This window comes from Alligator mississippiensis, chromosome 1 (assembly GCF_030867095.1).
Source record: "Alligator mississippiensis isolate rAllMis1 chromosome 1, rAllMis1, whole genome shotgun sequence".
Classification (NCBI taxonomy): domain Eukaryota; kingdom Metazoa; phylum Chordata; order Crocodylia; family Alligatoridae; genus Alligator; species Alligator mississippiensis.
In genome coordinates, this window is record NC_081824.1 from 433,382,927 (window position 1) to 433,391,548 (window position 8,622).

Sequence of the window (8,622 nt, forward strand, 5' to 3'; positions counted from 1 at the left end):
GGAGAGGCCCCACTCACCAGGGAAGCACATAGCCTGCAGCTGGTTTCAGGGTGGCTGGGGTAGTGCTGGCTCATGTGGACCTCACACGTCCTCCGTGATGGCCTGTTGCCTCAACACGTGACATGGGAGCAAGCAGAGGTGTCACAAGTGCCTGCCGTGCCCTGGGCGGAGTGCCAGCAACTGGTGCACCAGGGCTGAGGGGTGTCTTGCCTGCGCCAGCCTCCCCATGCTGTGGTGTCAGCTGCTGCTGTAGCTGAAGGGCAAGCTCCCCGCACACCAGCCACAGCAGGGGCACCAGTGACCCCCTGAGGGAGTCTCCTAGGACAAGCACAGCCCAGGCCCAGAAGCCTTTGCAGGATTTCATAGATTTCATAGACATTAGGGCTGGAGGGGACCTTGGAAGATCTTGAGTCCAGCCCCCCACTCTAGGGGCAGCAAGTCAGCTGGGGTCAAAGGATCCCAGCAAGATAAATGGGGGGCAGGCCAGCACCCAATCTGTATGTGTGGGGGGGGGAGCAGAACGGCGTACGCCCAAGGGCACGTTGCCATGGGAAGTATAGCTCCTTGCCCAGGAACGTATCTGGAGGGGGTTGGGCAGTGAACAAGGTACTGAGATAGCCCCAAGGAGCTGCAGCTGGATGTCATGTGCTGGCTGCCCCCACAGCACAGGCTGCCCAGGGGCTGCTCCCGGTGCCTTGTGCGCAACCCCCCCCACCCGCTACACTACTGAGCCAGAAGCTGTACCTCCCTTAGCAAAAATCCCAGGGGCCTGCCAGGCTTCTGTGCCTGGGGTTTGCCTACCCTAGCAAAGGCTCTGGGGATGGGGGTGTTTTGGTAATTCCTCGAAGTGAATGCTCAAGGCAGGTGCCCTGCTGCCACCACTAGTTATGCTAGTAGGAGTCACAGGACACCAGTTCTCTCTCAAAGGCCAGGGGAAAGGCATCCACATTAAATTCCATTCCAAGTGGATGGTGCAGTTCTTTGATTTCTCTTCTCTTACATGCCATGATGAACAGTGAAATAGTTAACAAAATGTTGACAAATGACTAAATAGGCTTCTGAGCCTGCCTCTGTGGGTTCAAGGCAGTGGTAGTTTGTAGGCTGGGGCGGACAATTATTTTGGGCGGAGAGCCACTTACTGAGTTTTGGCAAGCCATCGAGGGCCGCATGACAGGCAGCCAGGGGCAGATAAATATTAATTTTCTAAACTTTTTAGGGGCCCCATGGGCTGGATAGAATGGCCCACAGGCCACATTTTGCCCACCCCTGTTGTAGGTAGAATATGCAGGGCTGTCAATGATATTTTTCATTTTTGTTTTGCAATGTATAATACATTATGTTGCCTTTTACCTGAATCCAGCCAAGTTCCTGGTAGTTTTGTCTTAAGGCATCATTGTTATTTATTGGTGGACTTCACTGGTAGACTTCACAGGCTTTAAAGAGACTTGTTTAAATGGGAAATGTAGAAACACTTCTATATACTAAGTAGTCTTGTATCTGTCACTTCTGTCACTTGCTGATGAAGTTTAACTGATGTTCTGAAATAGCTTCCTACATTTGTTCTGCTCGGTTTCATGTTTGCAAATTGATTCTCAAGCTTTGGGGGCTAAATCATCTCCAACATTTTCTAATATATGGAAAAGCTTATAAGAAGCTAATGTGATTTATGCTTCTAGAACAAGACAAAATTCTCTAAGGGGTAAAGATTTTAACAGATGTCTACAGCAGATAACTATGTAGCAATAAAGTGCTTTAACTACAAGTAGTTTAAAAATAAATTGGATTTCAACAAATCATTTAAAATGTTCCCATAATATCACAGACTAGAACAACCAAGTCCATATGCTATCTATTTTATACCCTAGTTTTTCCAATAATTTAACATTGCATCATGTCAGTCTTAGATCAGCTGTTGTGCTCTGCCAAGTGGAACACAGAAACAGGATAAATGTATGTTTCTGGTATGAGGATCAGAAATAAAATAACTACGCTCATATCTTCATAGTAGTGATGATAACTAGGCTCAAGAGGGTGAGAAAAAAAACTTCACACTTACAAGTTGATTTAGAAAAAATTAAAAGAACCATTCCATTATCATCATAGTCTAGCATATTTTCTTTTCTAGATCATTCTTTGTAACAATTTTGTGCCTCCTCACCTACCACACATTTATGATAATCCTGCAAAGGCTTATACTCTTCCTTAACTATGCACTCTGTAAGGAGAACTACTCTCAAAGCATAAAGCTAAGAATGTGCATGATTCCAGCAAAACCAGAGCTTTAGAGAGATGCAATAAATGAACCTAGTTATGTTATGTCTCCTGTTTAGCAACAGGGGCTGGCATTTTTACAAGGGTGCTCCTGCAATACCTACATATCTAAAGCACTGATAAACTAAAGTGCTTCCCTGAATAAGCCTGTACTTGCGCTTATCTGAATCAGGTACCTAACACTACTGGAAAATATATGAAATATGTTGTGCATTTTTTAAAAGTAGCCTGTGATCTCATCATTGATTATTATAATACACATGCATAAAGGTGTAGAGCTACAGTTTGTACTTTTGCACTTGCATTTCTAGGACTCAGGACAGTCAAACAAAATGGCCAAACAGTCAAAAAAAAATTTAAAATTCCTTCCCTACCTTCAGGTCTTTTACACACATCATAAAGAAGAAAAAAGAACCCAGTTTATTTTTTAATTATCTCTAGCTCTCTGTAATGTAATATCAATACAAACTGAGTTTTTAATTTTGATTTATACCACTGCTAAAATAAGACGAGAGAACCAACAAAACCTAAGTTAGTGTACCCTCGCTCCTCTCCCTTCCTTTTGTGAGAGATAATATTGACAAAGAAGCCAACCCTATGGTATGAAGTTATAATTATCACTTGAATTATCAAAGGAAGTAATTCAACATCATTGCCATCTGTAGGGTGGAATTTCCAAGACAACAATGCAACTCATTACACTGTTAAAATGAGTTATATCTGGCCCAGTAATACATGTTTAGGCCTTAATACACAGACCTCCATTTGCAAAACTTAAGGAATGTATGCTTAGGATCAGGTATCATAAAAGAACAGCTGCAACAAATACAGCACAGCTATGTTCAAACTACAAGGGAGACGTGGCGAAAGGGACCTTACAGTGGGTGTCTACTACAGACCACCCAACCAGGGGGAAGAGCTAGACCAGGACTTCTCCAGTCAGCTTATGGAGGCGGTTAGGTCAAGGGATGTTATTGTCATGGGTGACCTAAACTACCCAGACATTTGCTGGGAGGAGCAGACAGCCAGGTCTGACTGCTCGCGTAGGTTCCTGGCTGTATTACAGAACCTTCATCTTATCCAGGAAGTGCACAGCCCCAATAGGGGTAATGCCTTGCTGGACCTGGTCCTAGCCAGAGAGGTGATACTCCCCCTCTATGTGACTTTGGTCAGACCGCAGTTGGAGTACTGCGTCCAGTACTGGGCGCCGCACTTCAAAAGGGATGTGGCCAGCCTGGAGAGGGTTCAGAGGAGGGCCACCCACTTGGTGAGAGGGCAGCAGGACAGGCCCTATGAGGAGAGACTGAAGGACCTGAATCTGTTCAGCCTCAGCAAGAGGAGGCTGAGGGAGGACCTGGTGGCTGCCTACAAGCTCATCAGGGGGGATCAAATAGGCAGAGCTTTTTTCTCCCCAGCACCACCTGGGATGACAGGGAACAATGGTCATAAACTGATGGAGAACAGGTTTAGGTTGGAGATCAGAAGGCAAGATTTTACAGTTAGGGTGGCCAAAATCTGGAACCAGCTTCCCAGGGAGGTGGTCCTCGCCCCTACCTTGGGCAAATTGAAGAGGAGGTTGGACGATCATCTGTCTGGGGTCTTGTGAACCCAGCATTCATTCCTGCCTGTGGCAGGGGGTCAGGCTAGATGATTTGTTCAGGTCCCTCCTGACCCTAGCTACTATGAAACTATGTTATAGATCTAAGTGATTCCTGCTGTTAGACTTTTTTTAAAATTTCATTTATGTGAAAAATGAACCAATGTACCAAAGTTATAAGTAAACTCAGTATTGTTTTGTTTTAGTGCTCATGAAAACACATTCACAAAATTAACTGATTTGGAATCTAAACTGATAGACGCTTCTAGTAGTGTATGTATTTTCTTGTTTGCAAGATACAATTAGGACTTATTTTGAATGTAAAATGTAATTTTACATGTATTTTTTAACATGGGTTTAATCATTAATATATAAGTGAAGGTACATAGATCCTGGCTTTTTTAACCCTGTTTGTACAATCACTGTGCTAGTCTGAAGTCAGACAAAAGACACGAAACCTTATGCATCTCTGATTCAATTAATCTGTAAGGTGTGCCACTACCCTGCCCTCTATATTCATAGATTCATAGATGGGTTGGAAGGGACCTCAACAGATCATTGAGTCCGACCCCCTGCCTAGGCAGGAAAGAGTGCTGGGGTGGATGCCTATCCAGCCTTTTCTTAAAGACCCCCAAGGTAGGGGAGCGCACCACCTCCCTTGGAAGCCCATTCCAAATTTTGGCCACCCTTACCATGACGAAGTTTTTCCTGATATCTAGCCTAAATCAAACCAAAGACTGCAGCGTTGGTGTCATCGGGAAGGCTTTGGCTTCCATGACCACAGTCCACTCTTTGGTGAGAGAGGCAGAGAGTTGCTGGGAAGGGACGGCCTCCACTTCTTTCCGCTGGGGAGGAGGCTCTTCTCAGCCAGACTGGCTAACTTGCTCCACCGGGTTTTAAACTAAGCCCGCCAGTAGACAGGGGGACTACCACCACTGCTGGCCCGCTGAGAGACCCTTGCAAAGCCAGCAGGCCAAGGCACTTAAAGGAGCCCATCCCTGCCCTAGCCCTTGTACAATCTGTGGACAAGGCAAGGGCCCCCAAGGGGACACTTGCCTGCCTGTACACAAATACCAGGAGCTTGGGGAATAAACAGGAGGAACTTGTCCTCCAACTTAATGCAAATAATTACAATGTCATAGGGATAACGGAGACCTGGTGGGACTCCACCCATGACTGGACCACGGGTATAAACAGCTATACCCTGTACAGCAGAAATCGAGTAGACAAAAGGGGTGGGGGCACAGCTCTCTATGTCAAAGAGAGCTACGCGTCCCTGCTAGCTGACATTGGCAACCAGGGTGGATGGCTGGAGACCCTCTGGGTTAAAATCCATGGGGAACACGGCACAGGGGACACAAAGGTGGGAGTCCACTACAGACCTCCCACCCAAAGTCAAGAGCTTGACCAGGAATTCGCCAGGTAATTGGCTGAGGGTGCACGCTCCCAGTGCATGGTTATCATGGGAGACTTCAACAACTCAGACGTCTTGCGGGAAGAGTGCTCAGCTAAATCTGAGTGGTCGCAAAGCTTCCTCTTGTGCATGGATGATTTCTCTCTGACACAAGAGATCTACGGGCCAGCAAGAGGTAAAGCGCTGCTCGACCTGGTACTGGCAACCAGGGATGACCTAATTAGCAACCTAATGATCGAAGGGAAGCTAGGTGACAGTGACCATGAGCTGATCACCTTTACCATCCGCCATAAAACTGGCAAGTCAGTCAGCAATACAGAAGTCCTTGACTTCAGGAAAGCTGACTTTGACAAGCTCAGGAGGCTTGTCAGTGAGGACCTAAGGGACCATGACCGCAAGGGGAGGGGAGTTCAGGAAGAGTGGTTGCTTCTTAAGGGAGCGATCCTCGATGCACAAGCTAATGCTATTCCATCTTGGAGGAAAGGCAGCAAAAGGGCACAGCAGCCCCCTTGGCTCTCCAGGGAACTAGCAGACCTCCACGCAAATCAATTATCATGGTGTACTGTGACCAGTGGGGTCCCCCCAAGGCTCTGTCCTTTGACCTATATTGTTCAATATCTTCATTAATGATGTGGACATTGGAGTCAGAAGCGGACTGGCCAAGTTCACCAATGATACCAAACTCTGGGGTAAAGTATCCACACCTGAGGACAGGAGGGCAATCCAGGCTGACCTTGACAGGCTCAGGAAATGGGCGGATGAGAACCTGATGGTGTTTAACACTGAAAAATGCAAGGTTCTCCACCTTGGGAGGAAAAACCTGCAGCATCCTTATAGGCTCGGCAGTGCTACACTGGTTAGCACTACAGATGAAAGGGACTTGGGGGTCATGATTGACTACAAGATGAACATGAGCCTTCAATATGATGCTGCGGCTAGTAAAGTGAGCAAAACACTGGCTTGCATCCATAGATGCTTCTCAAGCAAATCCTAGGACGTCATTCTCCCGTTGTACTCAGCCTTGGTGAGGCCACAGCTGGAGTACTGTGTCCAGTTTTGGGCTCCTCAATTCAAAAAAGGATGTGGAGAAGCCTGAGAGAGTGCAGAGGAGAGCCACGCACATGATCAGAGGTCAGGAAAACAGACCTTACGATGACAGGCTGAGAGCTATGGGACTCTTTAGCCTGGAAAAGTGCAGGCTCAGGGGCGTGGCGATCTGATGGCCATCTATAAGTTTATCAGGGGTGCTCACCAGGATCTGAGGGAACGATTGTTCACCAGAGCACCCCAAGGGATGACAAGGTCTAACGGTTATAAATTCCTGCTAGACGGTTTCGGACTGGACATAAGGAAGAATTTCTTCACTGTCTGAGCCCCCAAGGTCTGGAATAGCCTGCCACTGGAGGTGGGTCAAGCACCTACATTGAACACCTTCAAGAGAAATTTGGATGCTTATCTTGCTGGGATCCTATGACCCCAGCTGACTTCCTGCCCCTCAGGCAGGGGGCTGGACTCGATAATCTTCCAAGGTCACATCCAGCCCTAATGTCTAATCTATGAAATCCGCTCTCTGTCAGTTTGTGACCATTGTTCCTTTTTACTCCAAGAGATGCCCTGGTGAGCATCTCCGATCCCTTGCCGTGTTCCCTTAATGAATTTGTAGGCGGCCACAGGATCACCCCTCAGCCTTCTCTTGTGGAGACTGAAGAGGTCCAGGTCCCTCAGTCTCTCCTCATAGGGCTTGTCCTGTAAGCCCCTAACCGTATGAATGGCCCTCCTCTGGACCCTCTCGAGTCTATCGACATCCTTCTTGAAGTATGGTGCCCAAAACTGGACACAGTACTCCAACTAAGGTCTGACCAATGCCGCATAGAGGGGAAGTATCACCTCCTTGGTTCTGTTTGTCATGCATCTGCTGATGCATGATAAAGTACGGTTAGCTTTGCTGATGATTTCTTCACGCTGACGACTCATGTTCATCTTGGAGTCCACTATGACTCTGAGATGGTCACTGAAAATCTTCAAAATTGTGAGGATGCCTTAATTTTTTTAGAAAAGTGGTTTTCTAGCTTTGACTGTTGCAAAGAAACACTTCAAAATATAAACTGCCTGTTTCTAAGATGTGATTATGTCTGCTTAAGTTTGCAAGCAAAACCAAACAGTATCATAAATGCCATGTAGTTGCTTTTGGGCATGTGCCCAAGGCGTCCACAGTGCCACTTTCAGATTCTCAGTCTTGGACATGCTTATTAGATTGAATGCATGACATTTTTGGCACTAATGGAGCAAGAGCAAATAGGTGGGACGTTTTCATGGCCAAGCTCCCTAACATGGACCAACGTAGTTTAGACAGGCTCTTTGTCTTCCAACTAGACAAGCCTTACCCTTATAGTGAAAGGTTCTGTTTTGTGATGGGACAGCCAGCAATCCAGTTAGGACCATACTGATCTCAGAAGTTAAACTTGGCTAGGACTTGGATGGGAGACCACCTGGGAATCCTGTATCCCACAGACAACCTGCTCTTGCTAGTGCGTGGTCATCTCTCTGACCACCAGTCATTGGTTGTCATACTAACAGGAAGCTGACCCTACCCCAACACAGCCCTTTAAATCAGTAGGGCAACTACAGTCTTCATCCTGAAGCTCTGGCTCTTTTAGATATCACAGGCCCCATCTGAGACTGGGGGATGGACTCTCCCATGAACAAAGACCATTACAGAACTTGCCCCTTCCATACAAGGTGTCTTTCCTTGATCTCAGTTTCTCTAATACAAGTCTCTTGAGAGCTGGGAAACTTAGATCTGCTTGTTTTGTGGGACTTAACCATCTGGGAAGATATAGCTATTGTTTATATAGGATATAAATACTAGGAGCTAACTTTCCTATAACTTCCTCTCTTCCGTTCATGATTTAGACCAGGGCTATATGGACTAAGAACTCTTGCTGTAATTGTTGTCTCTGACTGCTGTGGGTCATCCTAGCACTAGACTTAGGAACTGAGAATAGTGAGTTTCTCTTTCATGTACTCTCAGTGCCCCCCTCCTGGTATCCAGATACCACTGAGTCAAATAAAAAGGAGATAATTGGGCCCAGGTTGACAGGCAGACATGACAGGGCAGAAAGAACAGACTGGGATAAAAAATTGGGAATTGGGATTCTGGGAGTAAGAGGTGGGGGTGAGAAAAATAAGAGTGAATAGAAAAAAGCCAGGAGGCAGTGAGAAAGCTGACCCCTAGGCAAGGATCTCATAGAGGAAATCTGGTCTAGCTAGTCCAAGAACATTGGAGACACACTGAGATGAAGAGTGTGGGAAGGGAGACCGGGACCTGGACAGAGAGCCC